The sequence below is a fragment of the Pongo pygmaeus genome, chromosome 8, assembly GCF_028885625.2.
Source record: "Pongo pygmaeus isolate AG05252 chromosome 8, NHGRI_mPonPyg2-v2.0_pri, whole genome shotgun sequence".
Taxonomy (NCBI): Eukaryota; Metazoa; Chordata; class Mammalia; order Primates; family Hominidae; genus Pongo; species Pongo pygmaeus.
In genome coordinates, this window is record NC_072381.2 from 94028536 (window position 1) to 94052749 (window position 24214).

Here is a 24214-nt window from a genome sequence, read left to right on the forward strand (position 1 = left end):
TGAAAGATTTATAGATGGCTTCAACTGAAACTACAGGAAATGACTCATGGTTATCCCTGAAGATATTAGAGCCAGCTTTCCATTCCTTAGGGCTGATGCGTAGCAGCTCTTTGATAAATATTTGCTAAATAAATGACAAATTTTAGAATGTCTCATTATTATTATTATTATACTTTAAGTTCTAGGGTACATGTGCACAACGTGCAGGTTTGTTACATATGTATATATGTGCCATGTTGGTGTGCTGCACCCATTAACTCATCATTTACATTAGGTATATCTCCTAATGCTATCCCTCCCCCCTCCCCCCACCCCATGACAGGCCCCGGTGTATGATGTTCCCCTTCCTGTGTCCAAGTGTTCTCATTGTTCAGTTCCCACCTATGAGTGAGAACATGCGGTGTTTGGTTTTTTGCCCTTGCGATAGTTTGCTGAGAATGATGGTTTCCAGCTTCATCCATGTCCCTACAGAGGACATGAACTCATCCTTTTTTACTACATCACCTCTTCTGCTATTTTTTAAATCATAACTTTATATGAATCACCAAACATTTCATCAAATTGAATCCCAGTTCATATAATCAGCTAAGAAGGCCAACATCCTCGATTGAAGAAACAATAACAAAATCAAAACAAAACAAAAACAAAACTCTAAAACAAAACAAAAACCAACAAAAAATACTATTGGTACCTGTTGACTTGCTTATTCCAGCTATCTCAACATGTGAACTGTCCAATTGAACGTGTGAATGTACATTCAGAAATCCTGAGTTGACATCAGAATGTTCAACTCAGGAATAATCTGGATGTAGCTACATCTGGATGTGGCTTTTGTCAGAAATTATTTGCATTTCTAAGCAAATCAGATTAACTTCTAGTACAATCTTGCATCTCTGCCTGTCAAGTGGACAGGCCAATTTAACATTTGGCATATTGCTGAGTCTTCAAAACACATATTGTTTGCTGCTCTAACTTTTAAGTTAAATCCGTGTTATTTTTTTCCATTGATGTGGTTGGCTTAGAGACATTAATTTGACTGGTGGTTGCTTAGTAACTTGTGTTTATTAAAAGAAGTCCCTTGATATAAACACCAGTAATTCTTATGTCTTGATTTGCTCTAGTTAACCTTTCAAGGTACTCTTTTGGAAATGGGTGCATTGTCTTGAATATTAAGGATGTTAAGACTCCTTTTTTTTGTTCGTTTTAGTTCTGACTTTCCATCTCCTATCATTAGAAAGTCTCCTGGTTATTCAGGTTCCACTTTCAGGATGACAGCTTAGAAAGCTATCTGAAATTTACTTGGATATTAACTTTCTAGTGGGTAATAATAATGCAAATTTTATTCCTGAAATTCGTCTTTTTATGTCCTTCTCTGATCAAGCTTGTTTCATTCTGAATGAAAGTAAAATGAGATTCTCAATTTATTTTTAATAATTGGGCTATGTCCAAAGATAAATACATAAAAGTAAAATATTATGTAAAATAAAAAACTGCTTATCACTGTTCTGAAGTAGCACAAACACTGCTATTCTCTGCATAATGAAACGTGGCCATTCCTACCAAGTATTTATTTGACAAGTAGGCTCTTGAGCACTTGAACAGAAGTTAAAAGCGGGTTTCCTCCATGTCATATTAAGGCCCTTGAAAGGTGGGGGTGGAATTTTGATTTGAGGTGGTAGCCAATTGTAGGTTCCTTGAAAGGGAGCAAGTGAGGAAAGCATGTTGTCAGAAGAACACTTTGGCAGTTGGGTGGAGAGTGGCTTAGTATTAGGGAGTGAAGGCAATAATCCAGTGTCTGAGGATGACAGCCTGATCTCAGATCCCATTGAGATGGAGAAAAGAAAACCTCAGGCAGATATCAGGATTCTTTGTTTTATGTGAAAGAGATTGAAAACCTGTGGCACAAGTGTGATCACTAATACCTTCCACACCCACAGAGACATCACCAGTGGATTACAGCATTCTTTCCTGCGGAGTCCTGGTGTAACCTCAGAATCTTGCAAACATTTGACAATATTTATTAATAGCTGTTAGTTATTGAAGATGTGTTATATGCCAGGCACTGTGCTAAGCCTTAACGCAAGTTTATCTCAATGATGATGGAGTGGTTGGAAACAGGATTTTTTTCCCCCACTTACTAGTAGCGTATCCTTGGACAAGTTACTAACTTCTGTGAGTCTCAGTTTCCTTGCTTTTCAGTTGAAACGTTAGTTTCTATCTCAGAAGGTTTTAGGGAGGATTAAATAAATAGCTGTAAATGCAAAGTGTTTAGAACAATGTCTGGCACAAAATTAAGTGCTATATGTGTTCATTGTTAATCTTGTTACTATTCTTTAAACAACCTTATGCCTAAGTACCATTTTGCAGATTAAAAAATGTACAAATGAGCTATGTGAATTGCTCAGCATCATAGGCTGTTAAATGATAGAGCTGGCCGTCAAACCCAGGCAATATGACTCCAACACCTATTTTCCTAACTTGTATGGATCCCTGTCTCCTATACTGTATGCCAGGTGCTGGGGATACTGATCAGAGCAAGAAAAGTAGGGGCTTGTCCTCATGGAGCTTCCGTGTTCCAGTCCTCTCCAATGTAGATCTGCCATTTCCAATGTAGAATTAGTAGCCAGATTATAACTGTTTTTCCTTGATGTTTTCACATTTTGTAAGTAATGTTTTTATTAAGTTCTTTATTAAGAAGTGCTCCAATTTGTGTTTTCATATATGCTTTAAAATGGATTATTTTCTGGGTCTTTACCCTAACACAGTTGGCATATACAATACTTATGTCTCTCCTTATACTCAAGGCTTCTTATGCCTCCCTCATATAATATATCAGATTCTGGGGCAAGCTTTAGTATTCTGAAAAACTTCTATGCCATCCACTTCCCTCCACACTCCCAGAGTCTCAGGTATCTCCCATTGTGAGCTGTGGTGGAGTAATAATGACATTTCTAACCACCTTTTAATTCAGCTTATTCAGAATATTTTATAGAGTAATGGCAAAGCAAATTTTAGTTGTTCTTTGACTTGTTGAAGCAATTATGTCTAATTATAAGATGACAGATTTTATTTATAGGTGGGAAGACTCCTGTGGCAGTGAAGAATAAGCAATTCTTAACTCCTTCAGAGCTTTAGGATGGAATCTGCCATCACTGATTCCAATATTTTGACTTCATTGCATTAATTCTTATAAATGTTTGTTCTCAAAACTCTCAGAAATCTATAGCTAGTATTGTGTTGTTCTAAGTAGGTGAAACTTTTTCTTGGTCTTGTATAAAGTTGAATTTGCCTCCAGCAAAGAATCATTGAGTAGAAGTAGAGATATATGTGTTGTGTATGTCAACAGTGTTACACAAAACAAAAACAAAACAATCAATTTTTTAAAGCATAGGTGAAAATGCAAATTGGAACACTTCTTAATAAAGAACTTAATAAAAAGCATTACTTACAAAATACCAAAACGTCAAGGAAAACTAGCAATCATTTGGGTACTAATTTTACATTGAAGATGATAGATTTACTTTGGAGATAGTTGGAACCCTGAAGTGCCGTGAGGGCAAGCCCCCACTTTTCTTGCTCCAGTCAGTATCCTCGGTACCCAGCATGCAAGTATAAAACACTAATAATTTTGTTGAGGGGACTTTTGAAATCTCACCATTAAAAATATACTCTGCATCCTTTGATTTACCTTTTTGTGTAAGTTACACATTATATTATTTGGCAAAAGTTCAATTCTTTTTAAAGAAACATTTTAAATTTCATGAGTTTAAATTTGATTAAAGATAAAAGAATTTGAGATTTAGTGAATTTGGCTTTTTTTTTTTTTTTTTTTAAAGTGCTGCAATACTTAGGTTTAGTGGCATCAGAGTAACTAAACCAGATTCAGCAAAAGCTCAAGCAAGAGATAACTGTTAAGAGGCCCATCAGGAATTATTCATTTTAATTGTGTGATTTGATGCTTCTCTGGGTTAATTTAGAAACAGGAGGCCAGTGATGACTCATTTTTAACCCTTTTTAGCTCCCCGTGAACACTGCCTGCCTGTTTTGCATTTGCCTGTGTTCAGAGACAGGCTCAGGTGCAGATTCCCCTTTAGAGTGTTTCATTTCAAACTTGCCTGCTAGTGCACTAATCAGCTATGCACCTTTAATTAAAAGTGTAGGGAAAACTATAGCCAGGAATGATGATTATGGCTAAATTTGGCTCATCTGAGGACCCTGTGATTCTATTTATCCTGTCACTACAACTGTATCATTTAACACTAGAAATACAGAGAGGCCGTTCTGTCTTTGGGCTCATGCTTCAGTCTTCTGGTGGGTTGACTCTGGCTTTTTTTCCCCAATCTGTTTTGTCCTTGAAAGATTGGTTTATAAATTGTTCCACAAGATAAGTTTTCTCTAACTGTAGGAACAAATGGACATGGTGGATGGAACGAAATTGGGAAACAGAGGCCTGAAATATGCCCTGCCTATGTTAATGTTCCTGTTAACCTGGGCAAAGGAACCGCTTACTTAATCTATAAAGTACTTAAGCTAAATAAATAAATTGATAAATAAGGTGAAAATCACTAAAAATCATTGGTGGGTGTAGAACTTTGTTTTTTTCAATTCATGAAAAATTTAATAAATTAAAATGTGGATCTTGAAAGAAATATAACTCTAACATATTTCTATGGCACACGTAGTTATTTTTCTTTTGTCGAGTATAATATTATTGAATAACTTAGGTAACTAGGGCAGTGATTCTCAAACTAGGCTCAAAATAAGAAAATGTCCTCCATCCCACCCCTAGAGATGATTATTCAAAAGGTTTGAGTGGAGTCTGGCAGCCTTCCTTTTTATCTTTTTAAAACGAGGGTCTTGGTCTGTCACCCAGGCTGGAATACAATGGTGTGATCATAGCTCACTGCAGCCTTGACCTTGTGGGTTCAAGCGATCCTCCCACCTTAGCCTTCTAAGTAGCTGGGACTACAGGTGCATGCTGCCACACCTAGCTATTTTTAATTTTTTTTTTTTTTTTTTTTTGTAGAGACGAGGTTTCACCATGTTGCCCAGGCTGATCTTGAATTTCTGGGCTCAAGTGATCTTTCCACCTCAGCCACTCAGAGTATTGGGATCACAGGCATAAGCCACTGCACCCAGCAGCCTTCCTTTTAACAATCTTCTCCGGAGATTCTGATGCAGGTGCTCAGTAAACCACCCTTTTGAGAAGAATCTGCTTAAGAGCTAAATCTAATCTTATATTCAAATTCTTTCTTCTACTTTTATGTTTTGAGCATTTGTTTCTCCTGATTTCGATAGACAGTTTCATGTAATAATATATATGTCAGTGCTGCCTTGGAGTTCTCATAAAGGTACAATATATTGCCTTTCCTAGTCTTAATATGATCTCTCTTTTGATGGGTGGAATCAGGAAACCATAGGGTTGGTGGGAATTTTTAGAGATAATGTACATCCTTCTGAGTGACAGATATTTGGATAGGGCAGAGATTGATTTGATCAAAGGAAAGTAAGAGAAGACATATTAGTGAGTAGACACAGAGAAGACACAGAGAAGGGGAAAGGCTCAGATAACAGAGGGCACTGAAGGGCTGGCGAAGGTTTAGACCTCTTCTGGCAGGCACTGAGTTACTGTGGTGCAGTTTTTGAGCGGGCGACTAACTGGATGCAAACAAATGCACACCTGAGCTAGAGACACACAGTACCTTGTCCAGAAACAGAGGATCAAGGAACAGGTGGGTGAAGCAGGCTGGTTTGTCACCGTAAAGGCAGAAAGAAAGGGTGAGGACTTGGGGCCCTGAATTTGGCAGGACTGACTTTCAAGGGTTTATGCAGTAGGGTTCTCCAACTCTGTGTTCCTAAAGGTCTATAGCTTTTTGGTAAATTGCTTTTTTCTGCTGTTGATGTTATGGTATATACATGAAGGCCACCCAGCTCAGCTTCAGGCCAGGATTTAGGAAGTCCTTGAATAATTGCTACAACTACCAGTACCTTAATATTGTGAGGCAAGGAAGACACAATTATTCTTAACTTTGAACGAGAGAAATAGACTCAGAGAGCTAAGTAATTTACCAGAATTTACACATGTAGAAATTGGAAGGGCTAGGATTCAAATTCAGGGCAACCTATTCAAAACTTGTAGGTTTTATAAAAAAGTATAATTTGTCTGATTACAAAGTGATACATACTTATAACAAATTGTACAGCAATGAATAAATAAAAAGTGAAAGTCTCTCATGATCCCACCCTTGAGAGAACAGCTGAGAAAAATTCAGTAAATGTTGTTCCAGACTTGTTTCTTAAAAAATTCCAGTATACGTAATGAATACATTTGTATTCATATTACAAGGATGGAGCTATATTTTATATGTTACTCCACAGCTAGCTGTTTTCACTTAATGCTCTAACTTGGATGACATCCTGGTTCAGTACAAATAGATGTAAGTCCTTTCTAACAGCTTCATATGCTATAGAGATTCTTTATTTTAAATATTCCTCTTTTGATGGCTATTTATTTTTATTTCCAAAATTTTGATATTTTAAAACCATGCTGCAGTGTGTGTGTATATATTAAATGGTCAGGGAAATCTATGGGGAAATCTTAGAATTGGAATTGCTTAGTCAACAGGAATGCATATTATTTTAAAAATTGACATTTTTTCAATCCTCATCCATGTTGAGTTGGACCAATCATGTAAATTTTACCAATCAAATACATTAAATACCTGCCTTGAATTCAGTTTCTTAATTACTAGTGAATGTAGATGTTTATTTCTTGTGACTTAACTGTTTATATTTCTCTTATTACTTGCTCATGTCACTTGCCCATTTTTACTCTTTTTCTTACTGTTATGCAAATGTTTCCTATAGTTTAGAGATAATAGATATTATAGCTGTCAGTGGTGCAAAACTTTTTTGTTCTTTTACTTGTTGAAAAGATTTTTTAAAGTACTATTCAAGCATTTACAAAATATTTTATTTTAAAATAATTTTAGACTTTCAAAAGATTGTGGAAATAGTACACAAAGTTTTTATACAACCTTTACCCTGATTCCTCAGATATTAACACCTTGCAAAACCACAGTAGTTGTCAAAATCAGTAAATTAACACTGATACAGTACTATTGTCTAATCTACAGATCTTATTCAAATTTCACCGAAGTCCTTCTGGGCAAGGATCCTATCTGAGATCATACATTGAATTCATTTGTTATGCCTCCTTAGTCTCTTTTAATCTGCGATAGTTCCTAGGTCTTTCTGTCTTTCATGATCCTGACACTTTTTAAGAGCACTGGCTGATTGTTTCCTAGAAAATCCCTTGATTTGGGTTTATTTGATGTTTCTTCATGAGTATGTAATCAAGAGAGTGACCTAGTCTGATGATGGTCAAAAATAACTTGCCTGAAAAAGAGATGCTTAAGCTAACACCAGAAAGATGGGTAGAAAGTGGAAGTGTGAACTGAGGATGGGGTGCCTTTGCGTTGACTTTGCATAGTGCATCTAAGCAACTGAAAGAAGCCAGTGGAGGAGGTGGTGTGAAAGAAGGCTCTAAGGAGGCAGTCTGGTCAGACCCAGCTTTGTGGGACTTATTAAGGCTATAGGATATTAACAGCAATAGAACATCATTCAAGGGCTTTAAGCAAAGGAATGGCAATATCTGAATCAGATTTTTAGAAGATCACTACAGGTAGATTCTTCACCAGGTAGAATTAATCAAAGGGGAGCAAGATAGAAACAAATACAACAACTAGAAGGCAGTTCTAGCAATGCAGGCAGAGAAAAGGGTGGGGTGTACATTAAGGAGCCTCCCCGCAAAGATGGTGAAAACCTGCTGTTTTGAGAGATGTTTTGGAGGGTGAATCTGAATCTGCACATGCAGGTGATAGATTGGATGTGGGGTTAAGGGAAGGGGTAGGTGCAGGATTGCTAATATCAGAGTTTGCCAGATTTTGTGTAAGTGACTGGTTGTTGGTACCATCCATAGAGATGAAAGAGACAATTCTTCACCTCTGATAGTGAAGTCAGAAGCATCACCATCTCCAATTCTTTTAGATGCCAACATTTACAATATATTTGCTTATTTATGCTTCTGTATCTCATTATAGCCACTTAGCTTCCAAGTTCTATGGTTTTTCCTCAGAATCTTTCCCAATAACTGTTTGTCCTTCTCCATTTCTTTCACTGCTCTTCAGTTTGGACAAGGGTTTCCTCATTCCATTGTTGCATACTTGCTTCCTCTCTGGGCTACCAATTCTTCTATTCTCTGTAACTTTATCCATCGCTTCCAGAGTATATGCGTTTAATAAATATGTACTAAATGCCTCATTTGGGCAGATCACTTTGTTGGGAAGAGTTGGGAATTAAGCAAGTTAAGTATATTTCATGGAACTGGAGTCAATTCCGAGTTATAATTGAGGCAGAAGGAAAAAGGCTGTTCTGCCTAGCGGTCAAGAAAGGACCATATTCTTCTTTCACTCCTTACATAAAAATAAATTCCACACAGGTCAAATATATTTACCCAAAAATGACTAACCACAGAAGTACCAGAAGAAAAGATCAGTAGACATATTTTAAAATTGTTTATGATGAGTAAGTTTGAAGACCTTTTAAAGAATGTTGAGAAACCTAGATACCATAAAGAAAATAGGTCCACTTGAAAGCTTAAATTTTAAAAATTCTATGTAAAAATTAAACAGCTTTCAAGTAAGAATGTCAACTGAGCTAATAATTATAGAAGGAAAAATGGAATTAAAAAAATGGCCACTTTCTTTTTTTATTTTTTATTTTTCATTTGATTTTTTATTTTTTATTATACTTTAAGTTTTAGGGTACATGTGTACAATGTGCAGGTTAGTTACATACATATACATGTGCCGTGCTGGTGTGCTGCACCCATTAACTCGTCATTTAGCATTAGGTATATCTCCTAATGCAATCCCTCCCCCCTCCCCCCACCCCACAACGGTCCCCAGAGTGTGATGTTCCCCTTCCTGTGTCCATGTGTTCTCATTGTTCAATTCCCATCTATCAGTGAGAACATGCGGTGTTTGGTTTTTTGTCCTTGCGATAGTTTACTGAGAATGATGATTTCCAATTTCATCCATGTCCCTACAAAGGACATGAACTCATCCTTTTTTATGGCTGCATAGTATTCCATGGTGTATATGTGCCACATTTTCTTAATCCAGTCTATCATTGTTGGACATTTGGGTTGGTTCCAAGTCTTTGCTATTGTGAATAGTGCCGCAATAAACATACGTGTGCATGTGTCTTTATAGCAGCATGATTTATAGTCCTTTGGGTATATACCCAGTAATGGGATGGCTGGGTCAAATGGTATTTCTAGTTCTAGATCCCTGAGGAATCGCCACACTGACTTCCACAATGGTTGAACTAGTTTACAGTCCCACCAACAGTGTAAAAGTGTTCTTATTTCTCCACATCCTCTCCAGCACCTGTTGTTTCCTGACTTTTTAATGATCGCCATTCTAACTGGTGTGAGGTGGTATCTCATTGTGGTTTTGATTTGCATTTCTCTGATGGCCAGTGATGACGAGCATTTTTCATGTGTCTTTTGGCTGAATAAATGTCTTCTTTTGAGAAGTGTCTGTTCATATCCTTTGCCCACTTTTAGATGGGGTTGTTTGTTTTTTTCTTGTAAATTTATTAGAGTTCATTGTAGATTCTGGATATTAGCCATTTGTCAGATGAGTAGGTTGCAAAAATTTTCTCCCATTTTGCAGGTTGCCTGTTCACTCTGGTGGTAGTTTCTTTTGCTGTGCAGAAGCTCTTTAGTTTAATTAGATCCCATTTGTCAATTTTGGCTTTCATTGCCATTGCTTTTGGTGTTTTAGACATGAAGTCCTTGCGTATGCCTATGGCCTGAATGGTGATGCCCAGGTTTTCTTCTAGGGTTTTTATGGTTTTAGGTCTAATGTTTAAGTCTTTAATCCATCTTGAATTAATTTTTGTATAAAGTGTAAGGAAGGGATCCAGTTTCAGCTTCCTACATATGGCTAGCCAGTTTTCCCAGCACCATTTATTAAATAGGGAATCCTTTCCCCATTGCTTGTTTTTCTCAGGTTTGTCAAAGATCAGATAGTTGTAGATATGCAGCGTTATTTCTGAGGGCTCTGTTCTGTTCCATTGATCTATATCTCTGTTTTGGTACCAGTGCCATGCTGTTTTGGTTACTGTAGCCTTGTAGTATAGTTTGAAGTCAGGTAGCGTGATGCCTCCAGCTTTGTTCTTTTGGCTTAGGATTGACTTGGTGATGCGGGCTCTTTTTTGGTTCCATATGAACTTTAAAGTAGTTTTTTCCAATTCTGTGAAGAAAGTCATTGGTAGCTTGATGGGGATGGCATTGAATCTGTAAATTACCTTAGGTAGTATGGCCATTTTCACGATATTGATTCTTCCTACCCATGAACATGGAATGTTCTTCCATTTGTTTGTATCCTCTTTTATTTCATTGAGCAGTGGTTTGTAGTTCTCCTTGAAGAGGTCCTTCACGCCTCTTGTAAGTTGGATTCCTAAGTATTTTATTCTCTTTGAAGCAATTGCGAATGGGAGTTCACTCATGATTTGGCTCTCTGTTTGTCTGTTATTGGTGTATAAGAATGCTTGTGATTTTTGTACGTTGATTTTGTATCCTGTGACTTTGCTGAAGTTGCTTATCAGCTTAAGGAGATTTTGGGCTGAGACAATGGGGTTTTCTAGATATACAATCATGTCGTCTGCAAACAGGGACAATTTGACTTCCTCTTTTCCTAATTGAATACCCTTTATTTCCTCCTCTTGCCTAATTGCCCTGGCCAGAACTTCCAACACTATGTTGAATAGAAGTGGTGAGAGACGGCATCCCTGTCTTGTGCCATTTTTCAAAGGGAATGCTTCCAGTTTTTGCCCATTCACTATGGTATTGGCTGTGGGTTTGTCATAGATAGCTCTTATTATTTTGAGATACGTGCCATCAATACCTAATTTATTGAGAGTTTTTAGCATGAGGGGTTGTTGAATTTTGTCAAAGGCCTTTTCTGCATCTATTGAGATAATCATGTGGTTTTTGTCTTTGGTTCTGTTTATATGCTGGATTACATTTATTGATTTGCATATATTGAACCAGCCTTGCATCCCAGGGATGAAGCCCACTTGATCATGGTGGATAAGCTTTTTGATGTGCTGCTGGATTCGGTTTGCCAGTATTTTATTGAGGATTTTTGCATCAATGTTCATCAAGGATATTGGTCTAAAATTCTCTTTTTTGGTTGTGTCTCTGCCCGGCTTTGGTATGAGGATGATGCTGGCCTCATAAAATGAGTTAGGGAGGATTCCCTCTTTTTCTATTGATTGGAATAATTTCAGAAGGAATGGTACCAGTTCCTCCTTGTACCTCTGATAGAATTCGGCTGTGAACCCATCTGGTCCTGGACTCTTTTTGGTTGGTAAGCTATTGATTATTGCCACAATTTCAGCTCCTGTTATTGGTCTATTCAGAGATTCAACTTCTTCCTGGTTTAGTCTTGGGAGAGTGTATGTGTCGAGGAATTTATCCATTTCCTCTAGATTTTCTAGTTTATTTGCGTAGAGGTGTTCGTAGTATTCTCTGATGGTAGTTTGTATTTCTGCGGGATCAGTGGTGATATCCCCTTTATCATTTTTTATTGCATCTATTTGATTCTTCTCTCTTTTTTCCTTTGTTAGTCTTGCTAGCAGTCTATCAATTTTGTTGATCCTTTCAAAAAACCAGCTCCTGGATTCATTTATTTTTTGAAGGGTTTTTTTTGTCTCTATTTCCTTCAGTTTGGCTCTGATTTTAGTTATTTCTTGCCTTCTGCTAGCTTTTGAATGTGTTTGCTCTTGCTTTTCTAGTTCTTTTAGTTGTGATGTTAGGGTATCAATTTTGGATCTTTCCTGCTTTCTCTTGTGGGCATTTAGTGCTATAAATTTCCCTCTACACACTGCTTTGAATGCGTCCCAGAGATTCTGGTATGTTGTGTCTTGGTTTTCGTTGGTTTCAAAGAACATCTTTATTTCTGCCTTCATTTCGTTATGTACCCAGTAGTCATTCAGGAGTAGGTTGTTCAGTTTCCATGTAGTTGAGCGGTTTTAAATGAGTGAGTTAATCCTGAGTTCTAGTTTGATTGCACTGTAGTCTGAGAGACAGTTTGTTATAATTTCTGTTCTTTTGCATTTGCTGAGGAGAGCTTTACTTCCAAGTATGTGGTCAATTTTGGAATAGGTGTGGTGTGGTGCTGAAAAAAAGGTATATTCTGTTGATTTGGGGTGGAGAGTTCTGTAGATGTCTATTAGGTCCACTTGATGCAGAGCTGAGTTCAATTCCTGGGTATCCTTGTTGACTTTCTGTCTTGTTGATCTATCTAATGCTGATAGTGGGGTGTTAAAGTCTCCCATTATTATTGTGTTGGAGTCTAAGTCTCTTTGTAGGTCACTCAGGACTTGCTTTATGAATCTGGGTGCTCCTGTATTGGGTGCATATGTATTTAGGATAGTTAGCTCCTCTTGTTGAATTGATCCCTTTACCATTATGTAATGGCCTTCTTTGTCTCTTTTGATCTTTGTTGGTTTAAAGTCTGTTTTATCAGAGACTAGGATTGCAACACCTGCCTTTTTTTGTTTTCCATTTGCTTGGTAGATCTTCCTCCATCCTTTTATTTTGAGCCTATGTGTGTCTCTGCACGTGAGATGGGTTTCCTGAATACAGCACACTAATGGGTCTTGACTCTTTATCCAATTTGCCAGTCTGTGTCTTTTAATTGGAGCATTTAGTCCATTTACATTTAAAGTTAATATTGTTATGTGTGAATTTGATCCTGTCATTATGATGTTAGCTGGTTATTTTGCTCGTTAGTTGATGCAGTTTCTTCCTAGTCTCGATGGTCTTTACATTTTGGCATGATTTTTCAGCGGCTGGTACAGGTTGTGCCTTTCCATGTTTAGTGCTTCCTTCAGGAGCTCTTTTAGGGCAGGCCTGGTGGTGACAAAATCTCTCAGCATTTGCTTCTCTGTAAAGTATTTTATTTCTCCTTCACTTATGAAGCTTAGTTTGGCTGGATATGAAATTCTGGGCTGAAAATTCTTTTCTTTAAGAATGTTGAATATTGGCCTCCACTCTCTTCTGGCTTGTAGAGTTTCTGCTGAGAGATCTGCTGTTAGTCTGATGGGCTTCCGTTTGTGGGTAACCCGACCTTTCTTTCTGGCTGCCCTTAACATTTTTTCCTTCATTTCAACTTTGGTGAATCTGACAATTATGTGTCTTGGAGTTGCTCTTCTCGAGGAGTATCTTTGTGGTGTTCTCTGTATTTCCTGAATCTGAATGTTGGCCTGCCTTGCTAGATTGGGGAAGTTCTCCTGGATAATATCCTGCAGAGTGTTTTCCAACTTGGTTCCATTCTCCCCATCACTTTCAGGTACACCAATCAGACGCAGATTTGGTCTTTTCACATAGTCCCATATTTCTTGGAGGCTTTGTTCGTTTCTTTTTATTCTTTTTTCTCTAAACTTCCCTTCTCGCTTCATTTCATTCTTTTCATCTTCCGTCATTGATACCCTTTCTTCCAGTTGATTGCATCGGCTCCTGAGGCATCTTCATTCTTCACGTAGTTCTCGAGCCTTGGGTTTCAGCTCCGTCAGCTCCTTTAAGCACTTCTCTGTATTGGTTATTCTAGTTATACATTCGTCTAAATTTTTTTCAAAGTTTTCAACTTTTTTGCCTTTGGTTTGAATTTCCTCCTGTAGCTCGGAGTAGTTTGATCGTCTGAAGCCTTCTTCTCTCAACTCGTCAAAGTCATTCTCCATCCAGCTTTATTCCGTTGCTGGTGAGGAACTGTGTTCTTTTGGAGGAGGAGAGGCACTCTGCTTTTTAGAGTTTCCAGTTTTTCTGCTCTGTTTTTTCCCCATCTTTGTGGTTTTATCTACTTGTGGTCTTTGATGATGGTAATGTACAGATGGGTTTTTGATGTGGATGTCCTTTCTGTATGTTAGTTTTCCTTCTAACAGACAGGACCCTCAGCTGCAGGTCTGTTGGAGTTTGCTAGAGGTCCACTCCCGACCCTGTTTGCCTGGGTATCAGCAGCGGTGTCTGCAGAACCACAGAATTTCGTGATCCACGACTGCTGCTGTCTGATTGTTCCTCTGGAAGTTTTGTCTCAGAGGAGTACCCAGCCGTGGGAGGTGTCAGTCTGCCCCTACTGGCGGGTGCCTCCCAGTTAGGCTGCTCGGGGGTCCGGGGTCAGGGACCCATTTGCGGAGGCAGTCTGCCTGTTCTCAGGTCTCCAGCTGCGTGCTGGGAGAACCACTGCTCTCCTCAAAGCTGTCAGACAGGGACATTTAAGTCTGCAGTGGTTACTGCTGTCTTTTTATTTGTCTGTGCCCTGCCCCCAGAAGTGGAGCCTACAGAGGCAGGCAGGCCTCCTTGAGCTGTGGTGGGCTCCAGGGAGTTTGAGCTTCCTGGCTGCTTTGTTTACCTAAGCGAGCCTGGGCAATGGCGGGCGCCCCTCCCCCAGGCTCGCTGCCACCTTGCGGTTCGATCTCAGACTGCTGTGCTAGCAATCAGCGAGACTGCATGGGCGTAGGACCCTCCGAGCCAGGTGCAGGATATAATCTCCTGGTGCACCGTTTCCTAAGCCCATTGGAAAAGCGCAGTATTCAGGTGGGAGTGACCCGATTTTCCAGGTGCCATCTGTCACCCCTGGAAAGGGAACTCCCTGACCCCTTGCGCTTCCCGAGTGAGGGAATGCCTCGCCCTGCTTCGGCTGGTGCACGGTGCACTGCACCTACTGTCCTGCGCCCACTGTCAGGCACTCTCTAGTGAGATGAACCCGGTACCTCAGATGGAAATGCAGAAATCACCTGTCTTCTGCGTCGCTCACGCTGGGAGCTGTAGACTGGAGCTGTTCCTATTCGGCCATCTTGGCTCCTCCCCGAAAAATGTCCACTTTCAAACACCAGAATATTTGTCTCAGGGAAAAAAATCTTCAGATGCTAAAATTAGTGGGCAATGGTATATTTGCATAGTTTCCCTACAAAATACTTTTCAATTATAAAGAGAAAAATAGTATCGTGGAGAAACCTGACAGATATAACTTAAACAAATATCAAGATTAACATCATTAATAATTGAACAAATCAATAACATATGTTTCCTGATACATCATGAAGGATACACCATCACTTATAAGGTATTTTTTGCCAAAAAAATGTATAACTCTCATTGTTTTCTGTATTTTATCTTTGTCACAGTTACCACAATCTTTATTAGATAATTGTTTATTATTTTTAAACCTCTCTGCCCCATTCCTGGTCCCTAGCAGAATGTAAGGTCCATAAAAGCACAAAGTAGGGGCTTTATAAGTAACATTGAATAAATGAATGAATAAATAAATTTATTTGGAGCTATCAATTTTTACAGGAAAGTTCCATTTAGCCTCGGATTGTATTGAATGAAAAATCACAGTTGGGTATCCTGGTGGAAATGGATGGAGGACATTTGAAGGTAGAATGCTAAAGCTCAAATTAAGCTGAAGCCATGAAAAAAAAAAAAGGTGTCTTATAGAATAAAGGTATATCAAGAGAAAAAGATGGAATATTAATATTTGAGATGGAGGGTGAAGGAGGAGAAAGGAAACACCTCCACTTCAGAGAGGCCAAGGCAGGAGTTGATTTTAAATAGAGAAAGTTTAGCTGATCAAGGCCAGGTGCTTAGTGGGGGTTTGTAACTGTTTAATGCAGTGAATCTCAAGTTTTAATGTGCATAAAAACATCCTGGGCTGCTTGATTAAAAACTAGAGATCCCTGGGGCACCCTTCCCAGAAATTTTGACTCAGTGGGGCCTAGAAATCTGTGGGGTTTGTGTGTGTGTGGCCAGCACACCCCTCCTCCACCAAGTCATTGTAATGCAGGCAGGTTATGCAGGAACCACTCCCAGAGGGAACATGGCATCCAAATCAGGGGGATGTCAGCTCTAGGGTAGGAAGGTAGGAAGGAGATGAGTGGTGAGCAAATTTGAACAGCAGATGACCACTTGCTAACAACTTTGCCAGAATAAGGAGCTCTTCAAGAAAACTCTTTAAAATGGATTGCCAGGGAACGTTAAGAAGGAAACTGCCTTTTCTGTTTCTGCCTGCTGCTTTGAAGAGATTGTCCAGTGCAAAACCAAACGTATGAATACAGCCTCTGCTGCGACATGTTAAACAGTTAAGATTCTTGTGGTTGGAGAACACTGGAGAAGCAGTGGATGAGAAGTACTTCAGGATGGCCCTCTTTTGCTTTTGAATAATAGTGCTGGACTCAGTTCATTTTGTAGAACTACTGTCCTTAAGAAAGTTATGAAAATTAAATAAAATTGATTAATAATGCCCAAGGACTAACTCCATTTCTGAGCTTTCAGGCAACTGACAGGCAGGAAAATGATGCTATTTCAAACATTTGTTTGTGACTCATTATACTTCATTGAACTAAGTATCTTTTGGATAGTATTTTCTTGAAAGCAAATTGCAATAAAAAAGGAAGTATATTAAAATGTACATTAAAGTTTAGTGCCTTATGGGTAGCTTATCTTTAGAAATGCATTATTTCCAGGAATGTTTAGTATTTTAACAGGAGGAGAGCACAGTTAGCAAGTTCATATGAATTTGTGGTGAAAAAATATCTGTGTACAAATATGAATCTCTCTCCAGCACCTCAAATTCATTTGCCAGGTGTTTTATAATGCATATTAATTGAATCATCACATTTAGAAAAGAATCTAAAATTAGTACATTGATGAGCATATGAAATGCCTTTCATATAGCACAAAAGTGTAGAATTTATATTAAAAACCAGCAAATATTTTGAATTGAACTGTGTCTAGATAGAATAATTATGGATTTGAATTTCTTAACTACATATACCATGTAGTCAGTCCACAGACACTGAATCATTCTGCTGATGAAACAAATGAAGGGGGCTGGGCATGGTGGCTCATACCTATAATCCCAGTACTTTGGGAGGCCGAGGCGGGCGGATCACCTGAGGTCAGGAGTTCGAGACCAGCCTGGCCAACATAGTGAAACCTCGCCTCTACTAAAAATACAAAATTAGCCAGGCATGGTAGCGCATGCCTGTAATCCCAGCTACTCAGGAAGCTGGAAGAGGAGAATCGCTTGAACCTAGGAAGCGGAGGTTGCAGTGAGCTGAGATTGCGCCATTGCACTCCAGCCTGGGCAACAAGAGTGAAATTTCCTCTCCAAAAAAAAAAAAAAAAAAAAAAATTTTGAAGGGAATGAATGTCCTTTTATTTCTTTGGCAGGGAGGAGATTATGAATCAGATATTTGTAATGCTGAACTGAAATCTTCATTTCCACAGTAAATTTTGTCATTCTTGTCCAAGGCCCAAGGATGTGACCTTCTCTTGGATTTTCCTGATTACTATGAGAGGCCAGTCGTTAGTGTTGCTGTATGACTGTGAGTATGAGCCCTGAACTCCTGTGCACCTAGAGTCCCTGCTCTGTCATTTGCTTGAGTTACTTATCTCTTCTAGGCTTTAGTTTTCTTATCTGTAAAATGGAAATCATGGTCGTAATCATTTGTTGCGTGTTTACTGGCACCAAGCATTGTGCTATATGTTTTACAAGCATTATCTCACTTCACCTTCTCAGTACCCCTATTCATTATCAACCTCATTTGCAGTTTGGGAAGCTGCAATTCTGCAGTTAGTGGTTCCTGGAGCCAGAATTTGAATTCAGATGTTCTAACCCTGGAGACTGCATGTCTAATCCCAAGGCCCAACTACCTCCTATTGGAAAAGGCTAACTGAGATCATGTGTGTTCATGCATCCAGTTAGCCAGGGAAGGAAAGCATTCTGTTAATGGTACCTATTGTTATTATACAGTTTTTTTTTTTTTTTTTTTTGGCTATCTTTTTCTATTGAAGGCGACATAGTACCTTGCCTGCCCAGAATTCAGCTCACTCTTACCTAGAAGACAGTCTGGAAAAAAACAAGTAAGATAAAAGGCTTTTTGAGCAGCAAAATTAGAAATCATGTAGCACATTTGCTGTAATCAGCAGGTGGTTCACTCACAGAAGATCTCTCCTGATGCACACCTAGTCTATACTTTCATTCCGTAAATAATCTCAAATAATTTTATCAGTGAGAGAAAATAGATTAAAGGAGGAAAAAGACCGAAGTCAAGAAGTTTAGTAAATAAGTTGCCTTTTAATTGATTTTTTTCTAAATGAATGACAGATTAAACGGAGCAAATTAGAAATGGAGGGAAGCATTGTTAATGTTGAATTATGAAGAAAGGGTTAATGTTTCTATTTTAAGTTAAGGAGTAAATAATATATCTTGGAACTGTTTCCTTCAAAAATATTTAAATCTCACAACATTTTATGATTATTATTTACTATTTTACTATTCAGAATCATCTCTTTTGTCATGGGATTCATATAGCTAAAGATTTTCTTATATTTCCAGAGGAATCCTATACTAATTAGGGAGCATATTACAGAATCCTAAGAGTGCCTTATGTAATGGCATTTTAAATCTTATATAATAACAATTTAGAAGAGAACGGTTGCACGGTAAGATCAGCAGCTCAGCCATGTGAGCAAGGAGCCAGGCTCATTCCACCCTTGGGCTCTGCCATCCTCCAGACACTGGCTGTCCTTGGACTTGACCCTTCTAGGTTGCAAAATGGCTGCTGCCTTTTAAGACTTATGTGAAGTCACATGTTCAGCTGATGAAAAGGCATATATTCCCTAGGATGTCTCTTTGTATTAGAGAAGAAAATTTCTCACAGAATCCTCCCAACAGATTTCCCCTCAGGTCTCATTGTCCAATATTTGGTCACTTGCCAACCAGCCAAGTCCTGACTACAAGGGAGACTGAGAAAGTGACTATCTCTAGGGGGACTGGGCCCTGCTGGTGAGGAAGAAGTAGTGGTGGCTAGGGGATAGATAACTGTCTGTCAAAAGTTCATTGCAAAGAAGCAAGTAGTTACACATCAGCCAACCATCTGATATCTGTAATAGAAGTCAACTTTTAGCAGAGGTCATTAACCTCACCTCTCCAACATTTGCTGTGAGAAAGAACTGATTTTCTTTGAGTTTCTTCCTGCAAGCTGGGAACTATAATGGAACTTTATTACCTCATTTAAGCTTTAGTTGAATTCTTCTGGAAAGCTATTGTTGTCCCTATTTAATAGATGAAGATAAGGTGCACAAAAAGGTTAAATAAGCTGCTGTAGCAGTCCCAACTAGTGATAGAAACTGGACCCTCCTAAAGTAGTATATGGCCCCCAAACCTGAGCTCTTTGTGCTAAGGGCACCGAACCACTTCATCTTGGTGGCTGGATAAAAACTTTGTATTACACTATGCAAAATAATTATTTTATGGCCCAGTGTGTGACTTGCTTGCACTCAGAGTAGCCTAGATCTACCTCAGAGTAATTTAACACATGCATCAGGAGTGGTTTATTTAATCATCTTTCCTGTAACAACTGCATTCTTACTCATTGATCTAATATAAACCATTCTGTTGTGACTGGTATATTTAATGTGCAATATACCTCTAGAAGTAACAGAGAAGCACCTGGCACCTAGTAAATGATAATATATGGTACTTACAAATATAGGGAAAAAATCCAATAAAAGCTATTTCTAATATTATGATCATTTCATTTTTATCTTATCAATATTTTAGTAAAGATTATTTATCATCTAGGTCACAGCATATTTCTGATTGCAGATATTACAGAAGATAAGTGTGAAAACAAATCAATGTAATCTTTGTTTTTGATGTCTGAATTTTTAAAATCCTTCAAAAGGGACATGAAGGGTGGGCCTAGATTTATTTATTTTTCCTGAAGTAGGGCCCAATCTGTAAGACTGTGACTCAGGAGATCCTTCTTTCTGTCTCTGTCATTTAAGACATGGGAATGACCCTTTACCTCCCTTTATCTAAATCAGATTAGGTCATTGCAGCCTACAGTCTGAGTTACAATAATTTTCTTTGTCTACCTCCAACTGAGTAAATTGCACCATGTTCTTCCTGGAAAACATGACCACTAACCCAGTGGCTGTTGGTTTGGCCAATTAGAAATGAGACTGCTGGAGGTGGTATAAGGTGCTCTGTCCTCTCTTAACTGCCAGTGGGCCACACCTACTTATCCAGGTCACTAGGGCACTCAAGTCAAAAGAAGTGCCTGGGAGAAAATGGCACATTTGGGTGATGGTCTCGCTGGCTGTTTACTGTATGCTGAGTCTCTTAGGAGACCGTTCACTGCCTGGTAGTCACCTCCTTTCTGAATTCTGGAAAATATTTCTCTGTGGATGAAAATGGGTCAGGATTCTGAACTTTGCCACACACACACACACACACACACACACACACACACACACACACACTATTTTAAGAAAAAGAAAGAAAAGAAAAGGAAATTAAGGCTGAAAAAATCACAAAATAAGCACCATGCTAGGTCAGATATTTTCCTCTGTTCATTCTTGCATTGTTTGCTGCTGATTTTAAAGGGCAGAATTGTTGAGACTCTTCAATGTTTCCATGGGGGCTTCAGACTTGGAGACATTACAGGGACACAAAAGCCAAGAGGATTTTGCTATGGTTATATAGAGAATAAACTGTTACAAGCTCAGAGCTGTGAAATACCAATTTGGAGAGGATACTTACCCCCTCCCGGGCCACTTATGGATGAGACGGCATTTTTGCCACATCCCCTCTGGGCACAGTCGACTTCTCGGTTGGTTCTGGGAGCTACTTGTTAGCTGAATCTCTGGGACAGGGATTGGCCTCCATGTGCTCATTGTGAATATGTATGGTTCTGACACCATGATTCCCCACATTCTTGTGAGTCGGATTAACAGAAAGCAGACACTCCCCTACTCCTCTATAAAAGGTCAGATTAAAGAAAAAAAATGATGATGTCTTTGGAGGTTATGGTCAGGAAAAGGGGAAAAGGGGCTAGCAATAAAAGCAAGAAGGCAAGAGCTCTGAAGCAAGAACTCTCAAGAGATGTCTTACAGGTTAAATGGATCACAAGGCTGTAGTTCAGATGTTCATATGTTATCAAGCTACAAGAATGTGAGGTAGAGGTTAGGGAGTAGGCTGAGATTAAAGCGGGCATTTCTGATGAATGTTTTCCATTAGTTTTAAGCCACTCTAAAAGCAGCGAAGTGTGGCCGTGACAAGCACCCTGCCGAATGAGTAAAGTAAACCTTGGAGGGGGCTCAGTAAAGGATATTTAGCAAGCAAATGATAGAGCCTAGACTCAACACCCAGGCTTATCTCACTCCAAAGGCTGTTTGCACCGTGTGCTTTATAGCACTTTGGACTTCCACTTTGGTGAGGGAATTTATTTTATTTTTGCATGATACTGAATACTTCCCATTAGTTAGCATCTGTGGGTCTCAAATACTATGAGGTGAAGTACCTCTTACTGTACCCTCAGTTCAAATTTTCTAATTGTTTTGGTAAGACCACAGTAGCACAAATGGAAAGTGGTACTTGTTGTTAATTTTTCCTGTTTTAGATTCTCCTGGCCCACTTTATTTCTGATTAGATTGAGGTAGCATGGTGAGTTTTTGTTTTGTTTATTTGTTTGCATTGTTGATCTAGAGCCATGGTTTTCAAACTTTATTGGTCTTGGAACCCCTTTACACACTTAATTACTAAGGACACTAAAAAGCTTTGTTTATGTGAGTTATATCTATTTATATTTACTCTATTAAAAATCAAAACAGACATTTATAAGAGTATGCAAGTAAGCATTCCATTAACTCTTGTACCCTCTGGAAATCTCCCCTATACAACTGTGAAAGATTGATATTTAAAAAGTCAAATAATGTTTTACTAGTATTATAAAAGTAATATTGACCTCACAGTCTCCCTGACAGGATCGTGGGGAACGTGGACCACATTTTGAGAGCCACTGAACTAGAAAACATACCTGTTTATGTTGATCTTGCAATTGTTTATAATGCAACTGTAAGTGCCAGGACTAGGGGGCAAAAGATAAAGGAATTAAGACAGGACCATCAGCTAATAAATGGTTAAAAAAGTTGACTGACCAGTCTGTGAACTTCTTTCATCTTAGATTTCAGGGGAGTTGGCTTCTATTTCTGAATTATTAATATATTCATATGGGGGAGTGAATAGTTTTTATCTATAGTAATTTAATAAACTCTGATGTTTAAGATATGTTTATACATTTCATACATATAGAAGCTCATTACAGAAATGTTTGTTTCGTTGTTTCTGCTCACACTTAGCATTGTTTTCTGGTCACCCAGCCCTGAATCCACCTTTCCTCTCTTGACATGTCCCACTGCCTCCTACAGGAGGATAAAGTGCTAGATATTTACATCTTCGGCCATCTTTTCAGCCAGGCTGCAGGCATGGGACCCAGACTCTGCCAGTCAGACACCTGCATCTCATGCTTTGAAATAGAAACTAGAGACATGCAGAAGTACGGTGGCTGCACATCGTTCCCAGGGCAGCAGCTAGTTGCTGGAGTTGCTGGTGTTGGTAGTAGAAGCTGTAGAATCCCCTGTTCATCAAGTGATAGAGATAGCAGAGGTGTTTTCACCAGACCAATGCTGCTGTGTAGTCTGGGGCAGTTTTCTTGGATATGTGGCTTCCAAACCTGATTTCTCTGGCCCTCCTAGAAGTTTGTGTTTTTTTCATTATCCTTCTATGAATTCAAGAGTCAGACCTTTGCCTGCAATTAAGAATCCTGCTTAATTCATTCTGAAATGCAGTGTCTCTCAAAGTATTGTTTGGAAACCTCATGTATTGGAATCACTGGGCCATATCTGACAATACCTACTTGTGGGCTTAAAACCGATGGATTCAGAATCCTTAGGGTGGGTCTTAGGAGACTGCATTTTAAACAGATCTCAGGTTTATGTGATTTTAGATGCAGTAAAATGTAAAAACCGCTATCCTAATATTTTCAACCTTTTAAATTCTATGCTGTCTCTTTATGGATCTGAGCAATCATCAAAAGAAATAATTCTACTTTTAAAATATTTTATTTTTGAGCTGGAGTCTCGCTCTGTCACCCAGGCTGGAGTGCAGTGGTGCCATCTCAGCTCACTGAATCCTCCACCCCATGGATTCAAGCAATTCTCCTGCCTCAGCCTCCCTAGTAGCTGGGATTACAGGTGTGCGCTACCATGCCTGGCTAATTTTTGTATTTTCAGTAGAGACGGAGTTTCACCATGTTGCCCAGGCTGGTCTTGAACTCCTGACCTCAGGCGATCCGCCCATCTCGGCCTCCCAAATTGCTGGGATTACAGACGTGAATCACTGTGTCTGGCCAATTCTACTCTTTTATAAGGCCCCAATAAATGACTTACTAGTGTTTTCTTGTTCCCCTCCCTCCCCGGCTTCACGTTCCCCATAAGCCTTTGCTCTGTCTTTTTAACGCTTTTAACGTCTTTTTTTCCTGGTTTATTTCTTCTGACTGAGAAGTATTAATTCCTCAGTTGGGATTGCCTACATTCAGTGGTGCCAAAATTGTTAACTCAGCTTCTAAACTACACTGTGATGAACCATGGTTTTTCTTTCTTGGGCATTTTTTAACCTGCAGGCTTAGAGCTCAATGTTTACTCCAGGGATTACTGGAGACAATGGAGGGGAAAGACTGGAATACAAGAGTAATTTTTCTTGAAGGGTTCCTCCACCATGGATTTAGGTCAGAAAATAGCACTGGAGCTGTTGATTGATCTACTTCTGAGATTTCTAGAATCACTGAATATTATAACTGAAAAGAATCCATCTTAACCCCTTGTTTCCTAAATGAGAAACTGAGGAGAAGACCCATGTTCAAAGTCATCTAAGTGATGAGTGGGGTATAAAGGACAAAATAAATTTAGAAGTGGAAAGTGGTGATACAGAGCTTCACCTAAACTAGCATAAAAAGGATGGGAATTACTAATATTTATTGAATTAATATTTAAACTTGGGTACATTCACTTGACTTCTCTGAGCCTCAGTTGTCTCAACTATAAAATAAAGATTCTAGTAATAGCTAACATTGATAAAATATTGACTGTATGCTAGGAGCTATTGATACTCTAAGGACTTTATGTGCTAGCTCATTTGATCCTAGAACAACCACATGATGTAGGAACCACTGTTTCTCCCATTTTGTAGATGCACAGAAAGGCTATATAACTTCCCTGCAGTCACACAGCTAA

General features: G+C 38.8%; 1 protein-coding gene across 6 annotated transcripts in view; it reads left to right on the plus strand.

Moving 5' to 3' along the window:
* Positions 1–24214, plus strand: part of STAMBPL1 (STAM binding protein like 1) — a 137617-nt gene that overhangs the window by 2496 nt on the left and 110907 nt on the right. For 4 of the 6 annotated variants that reach the window (XM_054435669.2, XM_054435668.2, XM_063670579.1 and 1 more), the window contains one exon: positions 17387–17460. The exons of 1 other annotated variant lie outside the window; for it this stretch is intronic. The gene's annotated coding sequence lies outside the window, so the exon portion shown is untranslated. Of the gene's footprint in view, positions 1–17362; positions 17461–24214 lie in introns of all 6 variants that reach the window. One more of the 6 variants, XM_054435670.2, reaches the window with a different exon arrangement.